Source organism: Pinus tabuliformis, chromosome 1_2 (assembly GCF_031772625.1).
Source record: "Pinus tabuliformis cultivar Carrire ecotype Pingquan chromosome 1_2, CPIR1, whole genome shotgun sequence".
NCBI lineage: Eukaryota > Viridiplantae > Streptophyta > Pinopsida > Pinales > Pinaceae > Pinus > Pinus tabuliformis.
In genome coordinates this window covers 326,458,694-326,471,236 of record NC_142298.1, presented here as the reverse complement: position 1 = coordinate 326,471,236, position 12,543 = coordinate 326,458,694, and positions in this window count along the sequence as shown.

Here is a 12,543-nt window from a genome sequence, read left to right as displayed (position 1 = left end):
TTGAGCAGATAGAGAAGAAAAAGATGATGGGGAGATTTCTTCTCCCTTCTTGATCATTGTGCTGGGAATAATAGCAGGTTGGTTGATTTGCAAATCTTCATAGCCATGTGAAGATGAGCTAGCTTTGGGCACAAATTCTTGGAGGCTGAGGGGATCTGCTGCTGTTGATCAGCTTGTTGTTCTGCAGCTACAACAAGTTGTTGAGCAGTGCCTCTAGATAATGCTTCTTCATATGCAGCTCGGGTTAGGAAAGGAGCACCTTCCAAACCATGGACCTCCTCCTCTTTTTCAGGCGGCTCTTCTTCCATGACTATATTTTGACAAAGGGTCTTCACCCTTTGATATTCGCTTGCATCTCTGTTTCTCTGCAAAATCTGCAATTTCTCTTGTGCTCCATTATATGGATTTGGAGCTGGAAGAGAAATGGAACAAGGAGCTCTGCTTCCTTAAAATACTGCTCAGCTTTTAACTTGGAAACTTCAGAGGCCAAAAACTCAATCATCCTAGCTAATTCATCGATCTTAGTGTTGTGAAACCAACTCAAGAAAAGATAGAAAAGATAGATCAACGCCTTAGAATTCAGCCTCTTTGAGGGGGAAACCTCCTTTACATTACATAAATGAACAATTCTTCGATGATTCAAATGACAAAACCTCCTTTCTATATATAGGAGTCTAAGGAGTCACAATATAACCCAGCCGACCTAACAATAATAATATAAAGCCACAAAAATAACAATAGAGGGATTCTATGAGGCACAGTAATAACAATATGGGGATAATAGGGGCACAACAATATTAATAAGGGATGCAACTACAATAGTAATGGAGTAATCACTAGTATTATAGGGACCCAACATGCCCCTCTCCTTCAAAAAAGTGTTGTCCTCAACGCTTGAGTAGTTTTGGATGCTTCTGTATAAAATTCTCATCCTCCCATGTGGAATCTTCAGCGGATAAGTTCTTCCACTTGATAATATACTCTGAAATTGATCGATTTCGTAGTTGTCGAGTTCTTGTTTTTGCGACTGCTTCCGGTTCCAATAAAAATTTTCCTTCCTCGTCAAGTTCTGGAAATATTGTTTGAACTGGGAGCTTGTCGCCTATAACCTTCTTTAAACATGAAACATGGAAAACTAGGTGTAATCGAGAAGCTGCAGGAAGCTCCAATTTGTATGCCATAGTACCAATCTTTTGCAACACCTTGTACGGACCATAATACTTTGGTGATAATTTATTATCCTTCTTAGCTTGCTTGAGGGACATTTGCTTATATGGTTGTAGCCGTAGGAATACCCAATCACCTACATCAAAACTTCTTTCGCTGCGATGTTGATCTGCCTGTTGTTTCATTCTATTCTGTGCCAACACAAGGTTATCCTTTAAGAGTTGGAGGACTTGTTGTTGATGTTCGATGTGATGTTCCACTGCTTGAACCTTAGAATTTTCTCTTAAATATGATGTGATGGATGGTGGCTGATATCCATAAAGTGCCATAAATGGGGTCATTTTTGTTGCTGTATGGAAGGAAGTGTTATACCACCATTCAGCCAGAGGCAACCATTTGACCCATTGTGTCTGTTTATCAGATACAAAGCAACGAAGATATCCTTCCAAACATTTGTTTACTATCTCAGTTTTCCCATCAAATTGAGGATGATAAGATGAGCTATGAGCTAACTGAGTACCAAGACAAGAAAATAATTCTGTCCAAAAATTTCTAGTGAAAATGGGATCTCTATCACTTACAATAATCTTTGGGTTTCCATGTAGCTTTTGAATTGTTTCCATAAATGCAGTAGAAACTGTACTGACTTTAAATGGATGTGATAATGCACAAAAGTGTGCATACTTGGTAAGTCTGTCAACTACCACCATGATGACACTCTTTCCCTCAGACTTGGGTAAACCTGTGATAAAATCCATTGAAACCTCCTCCCAACGTTGGCTTGGAATGGATAAAGGTTGTAATAGACCCGGTGTCTTAATTGTTTCAACTTTATTTTGCTGGCAAACCAAACATTCGCCACAAATTTTGAATATCCGATTTAAGGCCATCCCAAAAAAATTCCTTCTTAACCCTGTGGTAAGTTTTTAAAAATCCTGAGTGCCCTCCTAAGGGAGAAGTGTGCAATTCCATAAGAATCTTTTGTTTTAGTTGGGAATTCTTACAGAGTTATAAGCGATCTTTGTACCATAAAGAATCATTTTTCCAGCTAAATGTATCAGACGTACTGGAATCTTGTTGTAACTTTCGAATAAGTGCCCACACTTCTTCGTCATTCTTCCATTCCTCTCTTGCTTCGTTTATCCAATCTGGTTGGATAATAGAAATGGCACACAACAATGCTTCCACATCCTCATCCTTTCTTGAGAGTGCATCTGCCACCACATTTTGCTTCCCTTTTTTGTAGATGATTTCAAAGTCATAACCCAACATCTTTGTGACCCACTTTTGTTGCTCTTCAGAGGATAATCTTTGTTCTAAAAAGTATTTAAGGCTATCATGATCCGTTTTTACCTTGAAGTGTCTTCCCATTAGGTAGGGTCGCCATTTCTTAAGTGCATGGAGTATTGCCAACATTTCCTTCTCATAAATAGCTTTGTGTAAAAACTTTCCCTTGATTGGACGACTTTCAAAAGCAATGGGTCTTTCATCTTGCATTAAAACAACACCAATTCCATTTCCTGAAGCATCACATTCCACAATAAAGGTTTTTGTGAAGTCTGGTGTAGCTAAGAGCAGTGCTTGGCACATTGCCTCTTTAAGATGTTCGAAGGCCTTTGTTGCTTCTGGAGTCCATGAAAATGCATCTTTCTTCAATAATGTTGTTAGAGGTGTTGCTATTCTCCCATAATTCTTAACAAACTTGCGATAATACCCTGTCAACCCAAGAAATCCTCGCAGATGCTTTATGGATGTGGGGATTTTCCATTCCTTAATGGCTTTAATTTTGCTAGGGTCTACCTTAACTCCTTCATGAGATACAATATGACCCAAATATTCCACCTCTTGTACTCCAAAGAAACATTTGGATCTTTTTGCATATAATTGTTTCTCCTCCAATAGTTGTAGCACCCTGTCAACATGTTCAACATGATCCTTCCAAGACTTGCTGTAGATTAGTATATCATCAAAAAATACTAACACAAATTTTCTAAGGAATGGTTTGAAAATGGAATTCATCAAACCTTGAAATGTTGAAGGTGCATTGGTAAGGCCAAAAGGCATGACCAAAAATTCATAATGACCCTCATGAGTTCTAAATGTTGTTTTTGGAATGTCTTCAGTCTTCATTCTGATTTGATGATATCCTGAACGAAGATCCAACTTGGTGAAGTAAATTGATCCATGCAATTCATCCAGTAATTCATCAATGACGGGAATGGGAAACTTATCTTTAATAGTGAGCTTGTTGAGCTCCCTATAATCCGGACACATGCACCATGATCCATCCTTTTTGTGCACTAATACTACTGGAGCAGAGAAAGAACTTTGACTCGGTTGAATTATACCAGCCTCTAGCATTTCTGCAACCATACGTTCAATTTCACTCTTTTGGGCATAGGGATATTTGTACGGCCTGATGTTTGGAGGAACACTTCCTGGAATCAGATGAATAGCATGATCATGATCACGAATAGGTGGGAGACCTTGGGAGTCTCAAATACCTTGGAATGATTGTCCAAGACTTTTTGGAGATCTGGAGAAATAGATGATTGCAATGTGGAAACATCTAGTGAACATAATTGTGCAATTACACCCCTTTTTTCCTTTTTTAGAAGCTTTGTCATACCGTTAGAGCTAATTATCTTTCTCAGTTTCCTTGCAATACCCCTTAATTCAACTTCCTTTCCTTCCACAGAAAATTTCATGAAAAGTTCTTGAAAATTAAAAGCTATTGTACCCAAGGATTGTAGCCATTGGACTCCTAGTACAACATCAGCACCTCCCATTGGAATGGAAAGCATTGGGCTAGTCAATACATATTCTCCCATGGATAGCTTGATATTATGGCACTTTCCAAAGCAATTTATTGTTCCTCCATTTGCAACCATCACTTGACACTCTGGTGCTGGATATAAGAAGCAATTCAATTCTTTTGCTACCCTACAATGAATAAAATTGTGGGTACTTTCTGAATCAATCAACACTATTACCTTTTTCTTCTTGATTTGTCCTTCTATCTTGATGGTTTGAGGAGTGGTAATTCCTGCCAATGCATTACAAGATATGGTTGGATTCATTTCTTCTTTATCTAGGCTTTGTTCCTGGAGTATATCCCTTTTGACCTTTCTTGCTCCTTTCCTTCTTCTTTTTCGCAATCTATGTAGAATAATTTCTTCTCAGCACACTTATGACCTTTAGTGTATTTGCTATCACAAATGTAACAAAGCCCTTTTGCTCTTTTTTCTTCCAATTTTTGTGGTGTCAACCTTATAGGTTGTGGAAGACTAGGGGCAACAACACTTCCATCTTTATAGTTGTGAGTGGTATGCTTCCTGGTTGCCATAATTTTGCTTTCCATTTTTCTTGCTAACCTGAATGCCTTCTCTAATGAATCAGGTTCCCAACATCATGTTGGATATTATCCTTTAAATTCCCTATGAACACATCAATCCTATGCTCCTCTGGAATATTTTTTACCCTTATGTTCAATTTTTGGAACTCCTCAATGTGCTCCATTATTGAACCCTTTTGTTTGAGACTTATCAATTGGCTAAAAAAAGTGTTGCTTTTTGTATCCTCATAATGTGCTGTCAATTCTTCCGTAAAAATTGCCCAAGTGATAATTTGTTTATGAGAGCAAAGCCATTGATACCATACAAACTGATTTGGTTCCAAATATAAAGTTGCAATACGTACCTTTTGTGTGTTTTTCACATTATTGAGATCGAAAAATTGCTCCATCTGTAATATCCATGTTGAGGGATCCTTGCCATCAAACTTCCTCATATCGATTTTTGGAATATGGTGGGTCTTAGATCCCACATTAGAGTCTAAGAAATCATGATTAACATTTCTTTTGTTCGCATCATGAGTTTCCTTTACTACCTTTTCACCATTAGTAAGTATTTCTTGTAGAGAATTTGTCAAATCCGTCTTCAAATCTACCATGTCTCTCTTGAAATCTATCTTCAAATCATCCATCCTAGCTTCCACGCCCTTTATCTTAGATTCCACGCCATTTATCTTAGCTTTTGTGAGAGTAACATTTGTTGCACTTGTTCTTGTAATTTTGATATATCATGTAGCATTTCTTCCTCTTCTTCATGAGTCATGCTAGAGCTTTCAGGTTGCTTACTAGGTGTTTGCATTTTCTTTCCTCGGGGTATCAGTTACCTATAATAATGCTCTACTATGCCCTTTGAATTCCTTCAAAAAAAAAATTCAAACCAAGCTTAAGCAAAAATTTAAAAAAATCTACACACCTTTTTTCACTTTGTAGGAGCTCAATATTGCCTCTGATGTATCTCTGTACTTTCTAATCACCTAGTTCTGAAATTGTGACCTGCAGTAGCCCTTTGTGTCCTCTTTCTAATGCCACCAGTCTGACCCAAATTGGATTCTCCAAAGAAGAGTTATGCGAAATCTCCCACAGTGACTTGATTATAGACTAGTTCAGTAGAGCGAACTTGTACGACGTGCCACGAGACACTATTTTGACCTTTGGCTCTAAAAAATATCTACAAGAAACTACAGTCCGTCCTCTTTCTGGAACTTCTTACGAAATTTCAATCCAATACTCAGAGATAAAGTTATGACGATTTTCCCCAGGTCACCTGTTTGGAATGTAATTCAGGAGTCTGCAAAAAGACCAACTTCCTCAGATCATATCTCCGCAAATATAGCCCGAAAAACTTTGAAATTTGGACCTGAGGTTCAGCGCGATGTCTTTTCAAATGGGTTTTTTTTTTAGCTTCTGAAACGTCGTAGAAAAAAAATTATAGTGAAAATTCCACAATGACCTATTTGGAGCAGTGAAACCCTAGAATCCAAAGCTCTGATACCAAATGTTATGAGACCATCTCAAGAAAAGATAGAAAAGATAGATCAACGCCTTAGAATTTAGCCTCTTCGAGGGGGCAACCTCCTTTACATTACATAAATGAACAATGCTTCAATGATTCAAATGACAAAACCTCCTTTCTATATATAGGAGTCTAAGGAGTCACAATATAACCCAACCGACCTAACAATAATAATAATATAAAGCCACAAAAATAACAATAGAGGGATTCTATGGGGCACAGTAATAACAATATGGGGATAATAGGGGCACAACAATATTAATAAGGGATGCAACTACAACAGTAATGGAGTAATCACTAGTATTATAGGGACCCAACACTCAGGATCATAGGATGATGAGGATTCACCTCCCTGACTTCTCCTCTCGGCATCACCTCCAAGTCTCTCTGCAGCAATGATGTTCGATTCTACTTCAAAGGCTGCAGTTTGCATATCAGCCAAATAAGTTCATCTTCTTTCTCTTAACAGCAGGCAGAACTGAGAATCGAAGGCATTAGCATAAGTGATCATAGCAGAAGTAGGGTAGGTCTTACTTCAGCTGGCATTTTGTTGTACATATGATTGAATCTGATGTTAAATTCAGATAGCACCTCACCATCTTCTCTTTGTAAGTTCCCAAATTCATCATGATAAAAGAGCAAATCTTTATTATTCCCCCAGTTCTTTAAGAACACATCATCTAGGGCCTCAATGTCTGCAATAGACCTAGGGGGTAATTCTCTGAACCATTTTCTAGCCTCCCCATCTAGGCTTTGGACAAAAACCCTCATCCAGATATCCTCTTCATTGATATCTAGATTATCAGCATAACAATAAAAATATTCAAGGTGCTATTCTGCTGATAGTCCTTCTGTACCAGTAAACTTAGGCATATATTCTTGATAATCTCCTGCAGGCATGGCATTCAACGGGGTAGGCAAGACCAGGGGTCCATACCTAGCAGCAACGATTCTTTCTATCTTTGTAAGCACTTGCTGACCTGCCATGGCTAGGGTATACGAAAGGATACTAGTGGACTGAGTGAAATGAATCAATGAACGGAAATAGCATAAATAGAGGAATATGATGTACAGCAAGGAATGTTTCTTTCAACTGAGGTCCGAAAGGGAAATGAATGACTAAGGAGCTAAATGAATCTCTAAAGGTGACATTCACTAACAGAGATACATGGAACTTTAAGGCTTACCTGATCCTCGTGCTCCTCTTCGATATTTTCTTCTGCTAAACGATCTTCTCAATATCAGGCACTGGTTTAACTGATGGTTTCTAAGGATTTCTCCAAGCATGCCTCACCAAATGCGCCAGAACTGCAATGTGGAGTTGCCAAAGGTTGGTCTTCCTCCAATGGAGTCGCCAGATAGATGATTACAACCAAATACTGTGTTCAAACCTTGTCTATCATCAAATCTTGAAACTGTGTCGTTCTCCTAGGGAAGCTGAGCTTCAATTCTCCTCACCCCAGCAACGGCGCCAATTAATCTCTTGTATTCCGTTGCCTCTATTTGATCCTTCTAAAACTCTGCAATCCCGTTTTCTTCTGACCCCTGAGAACTAAACTGTAGTCACCATATAACCTAATAATATGACTCGGTGCTTACGTAAACCTCTGCCTTAATCCCCACCGTTGATCGCCGCGATCCAACAGTCTTCATCCCTTTTCCTGCACATTAAACTGCGTGCACCTTCCTTGCCATCCGATCGTCCGTCTCGTCGTTGGACGACTGACGCTTCCCCCGATCGCGCGACCTACGCACGCAATATCTCGCGGGGGCGGTGGTTTTGGGCTGCCATGCGTCACAAATCTATTGGACCGCACCCCCATATACGGAAACTGCTTCCTGCCACCGTACCCTGTCCCCCGGCCATTATCATCCACACAACTTTCACGTGTGGTGACCATCGGATCTGCCCAACGGTGATTCGACGACCCTCATTTACCCCGATCGTCCATCTCCCAATAGCCTCCATAATCTAATCTCCGTTGTTGATTTGTTCCATCCGATGGTCTGCCTCGTTTCTCTATTCACTCTGTACGCCCGCCATGAAATCTTTACTCCTTTGACTATCTTGAGCTCCCGAAGGATGAAGCCATCAGCTACCCTGTACCTGCATAGTAATATCTCAGCGATCTCATTTAACAAGCAGCATGGCCGAGGAAGAAAAGTACAGGAAAGAGCAGTTAAAAGCATTTATCAGGCATGCAATTTCATCCATAATTTACTCCAGCTGCCCGAGAAGGACATCAGAATATCAAAAAAGGTCGATTTTGTTCATTAAGACACTGAGATTGCAGCAGAGGCCCATTTCAGATTGTAAATGTGGTTGGTGGTCCATTATGACCCCTCCACGCATAGTTTAGCAGACTGTTTTTGTAAACCAACCTCTATATATATCTAGAAAGAAGAGGTAATGAGGTTGATGAATGTCATTTTGTTGTAAGCTTCAACTTCTGGAGACTGTAACTACTATGATACCTGCAACATCTGGTCTTCATTTTCAGCTAATACAAGCTTCTTTTGCTGTTAATTGCTCACTGTCCACTTCTTCTCCTTTGTTCAAGGTTGTGCCTGTTATGCATTTATTCATGTGATGTAGATGTTTAGCATTAGAGGGGCTGTCATCCCACCTCTGTGTTTGAATCTAGCATGTATCATTGAATTTGTATGCAGGCTTTTGTTATTTTAATGCCAAAGAGTTGTCATCTCGTCTGTGTGTTAGGAAACAGATTTACAGACCTTTTAACTGGTTGCAGCTGGCCATCACAGGGTCCTATGCATCTGCTGGTGTGATCAATCTTCTCCATCTTCACCTGTTTCTCAAACTGTGAATAATTGGTGGTCTAAAGCCTTGTAGTCTAGGGGTGTTCACCCATGTCTAGGGTCAAGCATAATAGAAGTGGTTATCTGGCTTGAATATGCAACATTTATTTCATTCATCCACCATTTACCAACATTTTTGTTGAGTTTGTAATGTTCCCAAGCATCTCTGATATACAACCTAGGAGAGTTTCTTGGGGTGATAACATAAACCAACTTTGAGAAGATTTTCAGCTTCACCCTTAATAGCGGCAACCTTCCTAGGGTGCACCGGGCGAAGCCATTAGCGAATGGGCTTTGCGTGCAGATACGTTGGTATTTCATGCACCACAATGCTAGGATCAATGCCTGACATTCCTGCGTAGGACCATGCAAACACATCATGGAATTCCTGAAATAGACGAGTACATGTCTTGATATCATCCGAAGAATAAGATACCCCAATATGAACGTGTTCAACGATACTGGCTTTGATAGAAATGTCAATCAGCATCGTTTGGGTAATATTACCCAGATTTCCTTTCGACCATACTTCATGAGTAACAATCGATGGGGGAAACGGAGAAGAGGACTCTTCGAAAGCGGTAGACATGACCATTGGGTGAGGCAGGAATGATGAGCAATGACGAGTATCGATCCATGGTGGTTCCTCGAGAGACGTGATTTCCATGATACCTTCATCAGCAAGGAAGGTCTTGGCTAAAGGATCAAGCGATTCCAAAGTGCCAAGCCAAGGGGATTGAGAGTACGTATCGAGAGAGGTCTTCAACATATGAGAATTAGAGGATGTAGAGTTTGAAGTCGAAATAATTTCCACGTAATTGACTTTGGCGGGACTAAGAGGCATAACCTCACCCCAAGTATCAACAAGATCTGGTGCAGGTATGACCCAGGGATCAGATTTGATCGAGATCATGTTGATATAGGCAACATGAGGAGATGGGAGTGGAAAAATTCCCATTAAGGCAGAATCTTTGAAGAGACCTGCCCCCAAACTTTCATAGGGAGCACCAGTGTGCTTGACGTATGGAACATTACCATTCAAGGAGGAAGAGGCAAAGAAAGACTGCTGGTCTATGGTGACAATCTTCCCATGATGGGGAAAAATGATCACACGAAATGAAGAGGAGGCCACGACATGCATGGCATGAGTCCAACTTCGGCCGAGTAGAAGATTATAATTGAGATTGGCGTCAATAATTTCTACTTCGACTTGCACTGTCTTGCCTTCCAGGGTAATGGCAAGGTTAGGTAAAACACCGAAAGGTCACAAATCGCGCCCATCGAAAGCTTCCAAAGTGTTCGGAGATTGTTTCAGTGTAGGGGAACCAATAGCCTTCCAACATGCGGTTGACATGATGCAGGTGGAAGCACCTTCATCGATGATAGTTTAGTGGATGGTCTTCTCATTGATGATTACCTGAATAAGAAAGGAAATCTGATGAGGGAGTCGTGGAACATGGTTCTCTAGATCAAAACATATCAAATTGGAATCAGTGGGATCGATGCCCCCGATAGCTGACAGCAAAGATTTCCACTGCGATGGGAAACTTTGGAGTACCTCGAGAGTCGACATGGCTGACGACGCCTGAGCCAGATCCTCAACAATATTGTAGTGCTGAGTAACTCGGGCATTGGGATTATACAAGGATTTCTGTAGTACACCTCGAGAGGGTGGCCGCATAGCAGAATCAGGGTTAGGGCGCTCAATATGCAGAGGGCCAAAACTCGGGGTAGAAGAAGAAGGTGCAGCTTCTTTCTCTTTCCCAGCTGCCAAAGCAGGAGTTTGATAGTCTTTCGATCTAGTAGCCACATTAATAGGCGTACTCATCATGAACACTTGAGATCTGGAGGAAGCAGATTGGGGTTGGTCTACCATTTGGGTCTGCTAAGACGGAAACGACTCTTTGAGGACAACAGGGGTCCCTTTGAGCAGGTGACTAACTTCGGATCGTCGGGGACAATCCTTAGTGTAGTGATCTTCCTCGCAAATGAGGTAGGGATACTTAGGTTTCTGTTGCGAAGATTCACTAGTAGACGATTTGGGAGGACCCTGTTTTGGGGCATCAGCTTTAGCTTTGCCTTTGCCTTTCTTTTTCCCTTTTGAGGATTTGTCCGCTGTGGTAGACTGGACAATGTGGACCTCTGAGGTTTTACTAGGGCCAGGTGGATTCTGGGATGAACTATTAGGGACAACATTTGAGACCGACTTCTATTTGGAAGAAGTTTTAGCAGGGGTCTAAGATACTGAACTAATAACTCCATCAATGGGAGGAAAAAATAGTGACTTTGATGTTGCAGGATCGAATGATGGCCACAGAGCATTGGATAATAACTCGTACAAAGTGCCAGACTAAGAGTAAACTAGATCCAAGTACTAGGCATGAGCGATGGCCTACTCTTCAGTGACACATCCACCCATAGCTATATCGCAAGCAATTGGGGCCACAAATGATTTGGTAAACCATTCAGTGAGCAACTGATTAACAATCTCGAATTTGATCAGGCGACGTCTACATCTCCATTCATGGATGTGATCAGAGATGTGTGTCGCAGTATCTTGCTTAAGCGATGTGAGCAAATAGGTGCCAGTTTCATAGTGAATTGGAAACTGAAACTACGTGAGGAAAGCCATAGCTAAAGAGTTAAAGCCAGGGTAAGTACTTTGAGGTAGCTGTAGCACCCATGAGGGTTCGTTGGAAAAGATGGAGACAAATGGAATCGTCCATGTACGAGTTTGACAAGCACCAGAGGTGATATGTCATCACATGGGCCTGAAGATCTTCTTTAGCTTTCCCATCGAACTTTGGGAAATCACTTGGTATCTTGGATGACACTGGAAGCCAGTATGCCGAATGAAGGATCGGATCATTTGTAAGGCGCAATAAGGTAATTGGGTGTTAAAAGGCATGGGAGGTCGATAAGCGGGCCCATAGGGAGGAGCCCATCCCTGTTGGTAAGGCTTTTGGCCCCACAGTGGGGGATTTTGGCCATATGGCATCTGAGGCTGCCCCCATTGCAGATTACCTTGACCATAGGGAGGATTTTGACCTTGAATACCTTGGAATTGTCCAAGCATAGGTTGCTGATAAGCAACGTACGGGTTAAAATGTTGTTGAGCCTGTTGACCTTGGACATATGGCTGATGAACCTATTGTCCCTAAACAAGAGGGTTTTGGACCTGTAGTCCTTGGGCATAAGGTTGATACACTTGTTGCCCTTGGACGTAGGGATTTTGTACCTGATGCCCTTGGCCGGTAGGATTCTGAACCTGTTGACCTAGGACATGAGGATTTTAAGCTTGCTGCTACAGGACTTGACCTTGACCCTGCCCCTACAAGGGTTGACCTTGTTGATATGTAAACAAGGGTTGTTGCTGCCATGGTTGGTTTTGCTGTTACAAGGGTTGACCTTACGGTCGCAAAATTTGTCCCTAGGGCTGCAGAGGTTGGCCTTGCGAGGACATGGGTTGAGAGGTGTGCGGGGCATATTGCATCTGCTGCTGCAGGACTTGCTGCGACTGTTGTAAGGATTGACCTTGCGGTTGTTGCAGTTGACCTTGTTGTGGGATAATTTGCCCTTGCTGTTGCACAGAGAGCCCTTTCTACAACAAAGGTTGCCCTTGCAGTAACAAAGGTTGCCCTTGTTGTTGTAGAGGTTGTACTTTCTATTGCAAGGGTACTTGAACAGTTCC